Source organism: Marmota marmota, unplaced genomic scaffold (genome assembly GCF_001458135.2).
Source record: "Marmota marmota marmota unplaced genomic scaffold, marMar, whole genome shotgun sequence".
NCBI classification, from domain to species: Eukaryota; Metazoa; Chordata; class Mammalia; order Rodentia; family Sciuridae; genus Marmota; species Marmota marmota.
The window spans coordinates 25,468,287-25,479,348 of NW_025999869.1; the positions used below are offsets into that span (position 1 = coordinate 25,468,287).

Genomic DNA, 11,062 nt, shown 5'->3' on the forward strand with positions numbered 1-11,062 from the left:
AGTGTTTTTTTTTTTTTTTTTTTGGTGTGTATGTGTATTAACCTTTTTTCTTTAAATCTATTTATGTATTTATTTATATGTGGTGCTGAGAATTAAACCTAGTGCCTCACAAATGCTAGGCAAGTACTCTACCACTGAGCTAAAACCACAGCCCCCACCACCAGTGTTTTGGTTTTTCTCCTGCTGGAGACCGAACTCAGGGGCACTTTATCACTGAGCAACTTCCTCAGCCATTTTTTTAAATAGATTTTTAAAAAATATTTATTTACCTTTTTTTACTTATAGGTGTACACAATATCTTCATTTTATTTTATGTGATGATCAAACCCAGAGGATCAAACCCAGAGCTTCACCTATGAGCCACAACCCTAGCCCTTCCTCAGCCATTTTTATTTTTATTTTGAGACAGGGTCTTGCTATATTGATAAAGGGCTTGTCAAATTGCTGAGGCTGGCCTGAACTTATGACCCTCCTGCCTCAGCCTCCCAAATTGGGGATTACAGGTTTGTGCCACCTTGTTTGGTCCACTAGGGGTTTTTTATTTTTATTTTTAAAATATTTTTAAAATTGTAGATGGACACAATACCTTTTTTTAATTTTTTTTTTTTTTAGAGAGAGAGAGAGAGAGAGAGAGAATTATTTAATATTTATTTTTTAGTTTTCGGCGGAGACAACGTATTTGTTTGTATGTGGTGCTAAGGATCGAACCCGGGGCCACATGCGTGCCAGGCAAGCGCGCTACCGCTTGAGCCACATCCCCAGCCCTGGACACAATGCCTTTATTTTATTTATTTATTTTTATGTGGTGCTGAGGATCGAACCCAGTGCCTCACACATGCCAGACAAGTGGCTAGTACTGAGCTGCAACCAGCTCATAATGATTCAATCAAACTGCTAGTCTACTACTCCAGAAATTCTACTATTTGCCTTTTAGCTACTGATCCAAGCTTATCTTATATATGTCCCTTTTTGTGGCTTTCCCTAGATCAAAGTAAACTTCTTGCCATTCACTGCAGGGGACTCAAACTTTGCCACCTTAAAACCTCTGCCCATTCTCCTTCTCAACATCAGAATGTTCTTCTACCATCTCTGCCTGTAATCCTTCTCCTTAAATACCAGACAAAATGCTATGGAAGAAATAAGGTCTCACTACAGATAGTCTTTAAGGGACAGATGGGAGTGGAAGAACCAATGTAACCCGGAAAGACTGGAAGAATTAGAAAAGACAATGATGAAAATGGAGGAAAAAAATTAGTGACCTTAAGTACAGCTGCAGAGAGGTCATAGCTGGCTTTGGTGAGGAGGAGCCAATTGTTGAGAGCATGAGCAGCCTGCAGTGGAACAGTGGTTTAAGACAACTTGTAGCTAGTACTTAAAGCAAAGCAAGGCTTATTTATGATGCATATACTTTATGTTCTTCAACAAGTTACAAGTTTCTTTCAAAATATCTCTCAAGGTATTGTAAAGATCAGATGAGACAATATGCACAAAGTAAGCCTGGCTGATGTTATTATTGAAAAGTAAATAAGAACTTCTCATTCACCTAACTGAAAAAGTTAATTGGAAGAGGCAGTGGGAGAGAGATTCCCTTTTCAAAAATTTGAATGGGAGGCTGGGGTTGTGGCTCAGTGGTAGAGCACTCACCTAGCATGTACAAGGCCCTGGGTTCCATCTCAGCACCACATAAAAATAAGAAAATAAAGGTATTGTGTCCAACTACAACTAAAAAATAAACATTAAAAAAAAGTTTGAATGAAATGAATGAGATTTTCTCAAGGATGGGTGAGGCTTCAGAATGATGATAAGGGAAGAGAAGGAACTACTGGGAAAGGAGAGATTAAGAGGGAAAGAAATTAAACTAAAAGGAAGGGACAAAGTCTGAAGAGGAGCTTGAACTTCCTCTAAGAGCACAAGGAAGAAATGCCAGGAAATCTGTGAAGGTGGCAGGAATCTGACTCCAAAAGGAAAGGGTGTAGAGAAATTTTGAACAGAGCAAGCATCAGAATACCCACTGTGAGGAATAAACAAATCAAGTTAAATGATTGCTAAAGAGCTTGGGATATAGCTCAGTGGTAGAGTGTGCATGTGTAAGGCACTGGGTTCAATTCCTGGCATGGTGTGGTGGTTGGTGGATATTGCTAAAGAGATCTAAGGGCTGGGGTGGACTTGAAAAGCAAACATTCAAACAGTGCCAATCAACACTAATTTTTGACCCTTGACCCCCCAACCAGCAATGCTTGGCTTTAGACACCGGAGATTAGGGACTTTCAGGATTGGGATGGAAAAGGACAAGACTTGAAAAGTACTGATCAAAGGTACTGAAGTGATCTGATCAGAAGTCCAGGCTGAGTGAATAAAGGTGTATAGTCACTAGTATATAGGGGGGATGGTGGTGATGCTTCTCACAAAACAGAACCAGGAAAATAGGGAGAAAGTCTGTAAGCCAAAACAAAGGTGTAGTTGAGATTGGATGAGAGGTGAAGGTTGGGCCAGAATTATACCAGTAAAATGAAGAATATGGGATTCAAGAATTCAAGAGAAGTTTAGGTCTGGGTGATGGCAAGCTCCAAGGTCTGGCTCTGACTTGGACAGATAAAGAGAAGCCAGACTAGAGGGTACAATGTCCACAGTGACAGGCAGTGGAATCATCTAGAAGAGTAGAGGGCACTGCTATAGAAAGACAAAGTCCTCAAAGGAAATAATGGTTGGTAGGTGAAGAATGATTAAAAAAAAAAAGGACTTTTTGCATAAGAATGGTATCAATTTGTTGTTGTAAAACTTGACCCACACAGAAATAACATAATAACATAGAGAAACTCTACTTCCAAAGAGACGTTTATAATTCTCTTGTGATTTATAACAACCTTAAAACAAACTAAAAGTTATTAGAAATGGAATTATTTTTGTTGTTGTTTAAATAGAAGTAAGAATATCCAACTAAGAATAAAAGTTACTTAGCTCCAGATACCTGAGCCCTGAGAACAGGTTATACAACACCATGAACACACTATTAAGACATGTGAAGAGCAAAGGTCAAGAACAAGGAAACATATACACGTCAGCAGGTTTATTTATTCCATGAACACCAAACAGGAAAAGGCCCTAGGCAGATTAAAAAGTGATCTACTTAAGTAACATGAAAATCAGTGCAAAGGCTATAATGGAACAGAACTTCTCAGATTACAAAAAAACTTTGTTCCATTAAATGTTTATGGACAACTCCCTTTACATGGAATTTCTAAAGCAGGCCAAACCTTAGACTAAGTAGATTAGTGGTTGTCAGTCTGGGAAATGGGAAAGTGGGGAGCCATTGCTAATGGGTTTCTTGAGGTAATTAAAATGTTTTGGATTAGTGGTGATATTTGTACAACACTAGACTATACTAACAACACTGAACTGAACACTTTAAAAGGGTAAACTTTATGGTATGACACTGTAGATCAATAAAGCCGTTAAGTAAAAAAAAAGCAAAAATTTTAAAATTTACATGAACATTTTTTATTTATTACTCATTTATATGAATAATTAAGCAAAATCATTTTGATAATTTTATTTTTCCTTTGTGGTGCTGTGGATCCAACTCAGAGCCTCATGCATGCTAGGCAAGTGGTCTACCATTCAGCTATATTCCCAGTCTGGTATGAAGTTTAATATGATTACAGAATCAATTCATTAATAATTTTGGGATGAAAATCACAGTAGAGTCAAAGTGATATAAAGAGAATATCTGTCCTAGAATAAAAACTATTTGTATTTGGCCAGGTGTGGTGCCTACAATCCCAGCAATTTGGGATGCCGAAGTAGCAGGATCACCAGCCTCAGCAACTTAGCAAGGCCCTAAGCAACTTAACGAGACCATGTCTCAAAATAAAAAATAAAAAGGGCTGGGATATGGCTCAGTGGTAAAGTGCCTCTGGGTTCAATCCGAAGTACCAAAAACAAAACTATTTAGATTTAGAATGTCTCTTTCAAGGTCTTGGGGTGGTAGAACATGTGCCCACTATGTGTGAGACCCTGGATTTTGTCTCCAGCACCACNTGATGGCTGCTAAGTGGTAACGCATGCGCAGGGGCGCTGGGTTCGATCCTCAGGACCACATAAAAATAAAATAAAGATGTTGTGTCCACCAGAAAAACTAAAAAATAAATATTAGAAAAAAATTCTCTCTTCGAAAAAAAAAAAAAAAAAGCCAGCCTCAGCAACTAAGGTGCTAAGCAACTGTGTCTATTTTATTTAGACACAGAGTGAGACCCTATGTCTAAATAAAATACAAAAAATAGGGCTGGGGATGTGGCTCAGTGGGTAAATGCTCCTGAGTTAATCCCTAGTACTCCCACCCCCCAAAAAAAAGATACAAGAAAGAGAAATCTTAGCCTGGTGCCATGGCACATACCTATAATCTGAGAGACTTGGGAGGCTAAGGTAGGAGGATTTCAAGTACCATGCCATTGACAGCAACTTAGTGAGGCCCTGTCTTGGGGAGAAGTAAAAGCACGGGCAAAGCACCCATGGGTTTGATCTCCAGTAGAGAGAGAGAGAGAGAGAGAGAGAGAGAGAGAACTTTCAACACTGTGATTCACTGTGATTATTTGCTTGGTAATATTCTGCTGAGAAATTAAATAATTTAAAGAGTTTTAGTCAATTGTGTACTTAAAGAAAGGGGTGGAGAAATGATGAATCATTACTATAGAATTCTAGTTTGTAAGCTTGAAATGATGTGGCTGTGATTTCAATTTGTGATAGACTAATCTTTTGTGTCAAGTTTTGCTTGAATTACTACTCTAGCACAATAGTACAAGGCAAAAGAAGGTTAAAATACACCATATTTAAACTGCTAACCTTCATAATTACACAGCTTCTCTAACATTTATGAAACAAAGACACTTTCCTTTTCTGCAAACTCAGAAACTGCCAATGAACATCTTAAATTTTTTTTTCTTGAGATAGGGTTTTGCTATGATGCCAGGCTGGCCTCCAACTCCTAGGCTCAACTGATCCTCCCATCTCAGCTTCCTGAGTTCCTAGTCATACAGGCCCAAGCCACCTAGCTTGGTTGCCTCTGAATTTTTAAAGTTCAAAATATCCTGGTGACAAACACAAATCTACTTAAAGATACAACAGTAAATACATATTGTTCTTCTATACTGGCACCACTAATTACTAACAAATTGTAAATCTTCCTTTATTCATCATCTGAAAAAGAGATGATACCACTACTTTCCTTGGCAGACTATTCCAGCCCCTTACACATAGTTGAAAGTAAATAAATGTTCTTTTTCCTTTCTCATCTGCTACAATGCCACTTATATCCCTCATTTTCCCCCTCCCCACTCAAAGGGGACTGAACCTAGGCATATTTTACCCCTGAGCCATATCCCCAGTCCTTTTTATTTTTTTTATTTTGAGACAGGGTCTTGCTAAATTGCTGAGGCTGGCCTGGAACCCATAATCCTCTTGTCTCAGTCTCCCAAGTAGTTGGGATTACAGGTTTCTGACACCACGTATGGTTCATTCAAGGTGACTTGAGGGATTCTTAACCGATATTTTATCATTCAACGTAGTTCTTCAGAATAAGACAACATGATAACATAGAGCTTGAAGTAAGAACACGAAAACAAACAATAGTAGGCTTAATTTTTCAAGTTAAGTGGATTCCTCCACCTCATTTTGCCCAATATACCAAATAGCTTAAATTCCTGACAAATGTAGTTCTTTCGACTAACGATACCGGAGTTTTAGCTGTTTCAAAACAAATTTCTATCTCGTAGGAAAAATGTTGAACACTTTGTAAATCTTTGGCTTTCTAAAGTGAACCTTTTTCCCACTCAGCTGGGACTTGGCTATGGCAAAATGTTAACTACTGCCAGGAAGCAAGCTCGATTTGCCTCCTCGACAAACTGGAAAAGCTAAAAACAACACGCCGTGTCACAGCCTCCCCAGCTGTCAATGATCCCCGCTGCCTTCGCCTTACCAGGGGAGGAAACTGGGGCCCATGAAGGGGCTCGCCTGCTGTCATCTCGCGCTTTCCTGAAATAACGGCGCCTGACAGCAGCCAGGTCCTGCCCAGAGGGACACCAGGGTGGCCCCGAAGAGCACTGTCCGGACTCGTTGTCCCTCTAGACGCCCGATTCCGGGCGAAGAACTGGCGACTCTTCATCTCAGGGCCACCAGCAGGAGCCCAGGGTGGACCTAAGCTTTAAAGTGCGCCTTCTTTCTGGGTACACAGCTGCTGCCCGCCGGTCCGCAGGGGCTGCCACTCACCTGAGACTGGAATGAACGTAATTCCTTCCTCCGAGTCGGCCCTACACTTTCTGAGGCCGAATTGCAAAGCGCTATGGCTGCCGGACCCCAGCTCACGTCAGCTCCTTCCGGGCCAGAGGGTGCCTCACTAGCTAAGGTCCGCAGGGCCGCAGCACCGCACGCAATAAGTTCCGCCCTCTCAGGGTCTGGTAACCACTCTACACCTGCCACCCACTCTAGTAGCTTGAGCGTCCCTCCCCACACCAGCCCCAAGAGGATTTAGCGACCCACTGGCCTAGAAGAGAAAGGAATACTGATGCCTCACTTGAAAAAGTTATCCATCACATCGGTTTCTTAAAAGTACCCTTTTAGCCGGAGGCAGTGGCACATGCCAGTAATTTCAGTGACTTGGGAGGCTGACACAGAAGGATTGCAAGTTTGAGGCCAGCCTCAGCAATTTAATGAGATTCTAAGCAACTTAGCGAGAGACTGTTCCCAAATTAAAATTAAAAAGGGTTGGGGATGTAGCTCAGTGGAAAAACATCCCTGGGTTCAATCCAAAAAAAAGGGGGGGGGGAGATAGGGATGTAACTCAGTGGTGAAGTGCCCCTGAGTTCAATCCTCAGCACCTAAATAAATATATAATAACATACAAATAGGAATAGATAAGGGAAAAAGCATTAGGCAAATATTATGGTTTAACTGTATAGTATTGGCTTAAAACATTGGGGTCATTGCTTACCAAACTGAAATCTTAAGGAGGTTTTGACCAGTATAAAACTATGGTGGGAATTTTGTAGTTGAAAATATGTGGGTTGTATTGCAATAACTCAAGATTGAAAGCTGAGATCAATTCAGTAATGAGATTGCTGCAATCATGCAAATGAGAGGTAACAAGGAACTGGGTTGGGTCAATAGGAATGGAGAAATAATCATGTGTGAGAAACTAGAGGTTGAAATCTGCAAGAGTTCATGATTGATTGCATGTAGTTCAGCAGAGGTAAAAGCAAAGTCCAAAGTAGTTTTCTTTTTTTTTTTTTTCCTGAGGATTGAATTTAGCACACCCTGCACACTAGGCAAGTGATCTATCACTGAGTTACAACTCTAGCCCTTAAAGTGCAAAGTTTTAACTACACTTCTCTCCATCTCTACTACTACAATGTACTTAAGATCATCTTTGGTCACTTGTTATAGCAATAACTCCATTCTTTCCCCTCCAATCAATTGTCCTCACAGCATCTGAACAATTTTTCCTATAGTTCTGGTGATTGAACTCAGGGATGCTTAAGCACTGAGCCACATTCCTAGCCCTTTTTATTTTTATTTTTTATTTTGAGACAGGGTCTTGCTAAGTTTCTTAGGGCCTTGCTAAGTTGCTGAGGCTGGCTTTACACTTGAGATCCTCCTGCATCAGCCTCCTGAGTCCCTGAGATTACAGGTGTATGCTACCACACCCAGCAGGATGGATTTTTTTTCTTTAAGTGATTTATTTCAAAGCATGAATTATATCAAGTTGCTGCCATTTACAATTCTTGAATTGCTCTCTAAAGCCTCTGAACACTCTGCAAAGGCTTATAGGGCTCTCATTGCTCTGGCACCCTCTACTTGTCCAATCCTGTATCATACCACTCTGCTTTGCCTGCCACAGCAAGGTCATTCCTGCCTCTGGGCTTTTTCTCTCCACTTTTTCTCTCCATCTTCTCTCTTTGTCTAGCTAGCTTTCTCATAATTTGGATACAGCTTAACTGTCATCTCCTATCCTAACATACTATCCAAACCAGGATCTTGCTTGCTAGTCTCTGTCTTAGCACTAGTTCCTCAATAAACTTACTAATTTAGAAATGTTAAAATATATATGTATTTATGTTTACATTTCGTTAACCTCCACAGAAGGCAGAGAGCTTGTCTGTACTTTTCTCTTTTTACCTGGTGCCTGGTACAGTGCCTGACATATGGACGGCCTTCAGTAAAATTTTTAAATTAATTGAGTGAATTAGTGAATGAAGGAGCTGGTGAGGTCATTCATCAGATAGTGTCATGAAGAAAAAATAAGTTTATAGAGTTGGGCACAGTGGTGCAGGCCTGTGATCCCAGTGACTCAGGAGGTTAAAGCAAGAGGATTGCAAATTTGAGATCATCCTAGGCAATTTATGGAGAACCTGTTTCAAAATAAAAAAATAAAAGGGTTGGGGATGTAGTTCAGCAGTAAAGTGCCCTTGAGTTCAGTCCCTACTACTGCAAAAAATTAAGAATAAGTGCTGGGGTTGTGGCTCAGCGGTAGAGCGCTCGCCTAGCACGTGCGAGACCCTGGGTTCAATTCTCAGCACCACATAAAAATAAATAAGATAAAGATATTGTGTCCAACTAAAAAATAAATATTAAAAATAAATAAATAAATAAGCATATGGGAGATATAGAGGCAAAGTTGTTTCTCACACTTCTGATACTATGATGTCAAGATGTGTATAGAGTGGGTGATGATAGAGGGAGAGATTTGAAGTTAGAAAAGAAAAAAAAGAGGTGCTGCTATTTGCTAGTATATTTTCAGACTTTCCCAGAGAACATAGGACCTGACCAAGGGTTGACACCATTTTAGCTATAGTCATTAGGCCTGTATCAGATGGGACACAATGTAGCACAGTAGCTAAGAACCTAAAAGAAAGAGAGAGAAACATAGGGCTGGGGATGTGGCTCAAGCGGTAACACGCTAGCCTGGCATGCGTGCGGCCCGGGTTCGATCCTCAGCACCACATACAAAAACAAAGATGTTGTGTCCGCCAAAAACTAAAAAAAAAAAAATTCTCTGTTTCTCTCTAAAAAAAGGTTAAAAAAAAATAGAGAGGAAACAGTTTAGAAACAAGTACTAGTGATATAGTTTAGGCCATAAGTGCAATAGGAACATATACTAGTGGATCAATGAAAACTGACAGAGTCAGAAGACTAAAAGAAGTAACACCTTTTTTTTTTTTTTTAAATGCTGGGGATGGAACCTGGGGCCTCATATATGCTAGGTAAGCTCTCTACCACTGAGCTCTAGTCCCAGCCCAAGAAATGATGCTGTAAATGTATTCATTCAAAATGGTTTTTCTGGGGGTGAGGCTCAGTGGTAGAATGTTTGCCTAGCATGCCAGAGACCCTGGGTTCAGTCCCAGCACACCTCTCCAAAAAGGTCTACTGAATGCCTGTTAAGTGTGAGCCCCAAGTGCTAAAAATACATAGGTGAATAAAACATAGTCCCCAGTCTTCATTTTCTGACAGTCTATTTCTTAGATACACATAGTTACCTTAGAATTGATGTATAGACTTATATTTCATTGAAGAAAGATAAACACAGATATGTAACAAAGATGAGAAGAGCTAGGAAGCAACAGAAAAGGGTAAAAGGGAGAGAGTGAACAGGATAAGTAGGTTATTGGACAGAATGTTCAGAGATGACTTCTTTAATAAGGTGATATTTGTTGGCAAAGGTGTGAGAAAAAAGGTACACTCATACATTGCTGGTGGGACTGCAAATTGGTGCAACCACTATGGAAAGCAGTATGGAGATTCTTCAGAAAACTTGGAATGGACCGTTTGACCCAGCTATCCCACTCCTCAGTTTATACCCAAAGGACTTAAAATCAGCATACTACAATGATGCAGCCACATTAATGTTCATACCAGATCAATTCACAATAGCTAAACTACGGAACCAACCCAGATGTTCTTCAACAGATGAATGAATAAAGAAAGTGTGGTACATATATACAATGGAATATTACTCACCCTTAAAGAAGAATGAAATTATGGCATTTTCAGGTAAATGGATGGAGCTAGAGAATATTATACTAAGGTAAATAAGCCACTCCCCCGAAAACAAAGGCCAAATATTTTCTCTGCTAAGCGGATGCTGATCCATAGTGGTGGTAGGGTAGGGTAGGGAAGAATGAAGGAATTTTGGATTGTGTGGGGATGGGGAAGCAGTGCTGTGGGGATGGGAAAAAAACCATAGAATGAGACAAACATTATTACCCTATACACATGTATGATTATCCTACTGGTGTGACTGTACTATGTACAGCCAGGCTGTACTATGTTCAGCCGGAATGTGCTCCATTCATGTACAATGTGTCAAAATGCATTATACTGTTATGTATAATAAATTAGAACAATTTTTTAAAAGTTTTATTAAAGAAAGTAATATTTGAATAAATCTGGGAAGAGGTGAAATAATGAGCTCTCTGGATGTCTTGAGGAAGAGCTTCCAAGTAAGGAATAAAGGTAAAGATGGATTTATGCTTAGACAGATAAAATAGCATATGTATCTGGAATGGACTAAGTGAAAGGGAGTATGGGAGAAGATGAAGTCATAGAAGTAGCAAAGCTGGGTTCTCTAGGGCTTTGAAGGTTATGAATAGAATTTAGGTTTTACTCAGCATGAGAAAAGTCATGCTGAGTCAAGCATAATGGCTTATGCCTGTAATTTCAGTGGCTCAGAGGCTGAGGCAAGAGGATGGTATGTTCAAAACCAGCCTCAGCAACTTAGTGAGGCCCTACACAACTTAGAAGACCTGTCTCAAAATAAAAAATAAAAAGGGCTGGGGATGTGACTCAGTGGTTAAGCACCTCTGGATTCAATCCCTGGTACCAAAAGGAAAAAAAGAAAAGCCATGCTGAGGGATTGTTTTGGGGGGTACAGGGAGGAGTACTGGGGATTTAACTCAGTACCACTGAACTACACCTTTTTAAAATATTTATTTTTGAGAAAGGTCATCACTAAGTTGCTGAAGCTGGCCTTGAACTTGGAATCCTCCTGCCTCAGCATGCCAGGTCGCTATGATTA

The 11,062-nt window shown here is 40.1% G+C and overlaps 1 protein-coding gene across 1 annotated transcript in view; it reads right to left on the reverse strand.

The window, feature by feature from the left end:
- Sar1b (secretion associated Ras related GTPase 1B) overlaps window positions 1–6,724 on the reverse strand; it is a 25,511-nt gene extending 18,787 nt beyond the window's left edge. The window contains exon 1 of the mRNA XM_015492773.2: window positions 6,262–6,724. The gene's annotated coding sequence lies outside the window, so the exon portion shown is untranslated. The remainder of the gene's footprint in view (window positions 1–6,261) is intronic.
- Between the last annotated feature and the right edge of the window lie 4,338 nt (window positions 6,725–11,062).